Consider the following 1,744-nt stretch of genomic DNA (forward strand, 5'->3'; position numbering starts at 1 on the left):
GCCAAACAGGACAGACAGCAGAGGTGAATGGTAAGCTGGTCACAAATCCATCCATTACAGCGTCACTCTGAGCGAGAACAAACAATACCAAATTCAAGAAGAACAATTCTGAATTACTTTCAGTCTCGCCTGACACAGCAATGGAGTGGGCTACGCTAACAGGCAAAGTTGGCTTGTTTGTCTTGCATTGATCATCGCGTCTTGCACTCTGCATTGAAAAATGCAGCACGGTGGTGTAGTGGTTAGCACGGTCACCTCACAGCAAGAAGGTTCTGGGTTCGATCCCAGCAGCCGGCGAGGGCCTTTCTGTATGGAGTTTGCATGTTCTCCCCGTGTCTGCATGGGTTTCCTCCGGGTGCTCTGGTTTCCCCGACAGTCCAAAGACATGTAGTTAGGTTAACGTGGGGCAGCCTTGGGCCGAAGTGCCCTTGAGCAAGGTACTTAACCCCTGACTGCTCCCCGGGCGCTCTAGTGTGGCTGCCCACTGCTCTGGGTGTGTGTGCGCATGTGTTCACTGCCTCAGATGGGATAAATGCAGAGGATTTCACTGTGCTTGAAGTGTGCATGTGACAAATAAAGGTTTCTTCTAAAAATACAGTCTTGCACGAAGACATCCTGAAGTTCACATTAAAAGCCCGTCTTCAGGTACTGCCTACCAAAGCCAACCTGTCAACCTGGTACCCCTTCACACATGAACTGTTCTGCCTGCTTCACAGCAACCGGGAGAAAGAGACAATAGCGCACATTATGAACGGACGCCTCGCGTACAAAGGACTTTACATTAGGGTGCATCAGTTGCCCCCTAAAAATGAAAAGTTCCTCCGATCATGATGCATTTTTGTTTTTATGTTCCTTTTGGTAAGAAAACACACTGGGTGAAATATCTTGACAAAATTCAAAAGTTTAATGGTGGCACCAGGAGCTCAAAGTTATGGAAAAAGCTGCTACTTTATGACTTTTATGACAAAATTTCGATCACTTTTCATGAAACATTATGGCACCTTATAGAGTATACCAAATATCTTAGAGACACATTTTTAGTACATATTCTAAATATATTATCAAGCACAGTTTGAGTTTTAGCTGTTCATTGAATCATTGTTCAACTACTTTTAAACAATACAAATGTATTATGAATCACATTAATGCTTCTCAGTCCCTTGCAAAGGTTCTTAACATGATCTCTGGGTCACAAGAAATCAATAAATGGAGTCCAACATTGTGATTCAAACCTTACGCAAAAACATAAAATAAGCGGTTTTTGGCGAAAAATGAACCTCATGGTGCCACCATTAATTAGACTTTTGAATATGGTCAAAAATTTTTACAGGATGTCTTTATTGGTGAAAAGGAACACCCAAACAAAAATGCATCAGATTTTATGAAAGTGAGGGCAACTGATGCACCCTACTTTACATCGTACATCATGTTCGCATTGTTGCGCTCATTCTCAGAGAGCGTCGTACCATTGGCAAATTTCACAACAACAAAACCATTAAAAAAGACTGCTTTTCCGTGTCGCATGAGAATAGTGCGATACTGGACCGTGCCATACAGTAAGTAACTCACCTAACACTCCAGATATAGTGGGGCAAAAAAGTATTTGGTCAGCCACCAATTGTGCAAATTCTCCCACTTAAAAAGATGAGAGAGGCCTGTAATTTTCATCACAGGTACACTTCAACTATGAGAGACAGAATGGGGGGAAAGAATCCAGGAAATCACATTGTAGGATTTTTAATGA

Source organism: Neoarius graeffei, chromosome 1 (genome assembly GCF_027579695.1).
Source record: "Neoarius graeffei isolate fNeoGra1 chromosome 1, fNeoGra1.pri, whole genome shotgun sequence".
Lineage (NCBI taxonomy): Eukaryota > Metazoa > Chordata > Actinopteri > Siluriformes > Ariidae > Neoarius > Neoarius graeffei.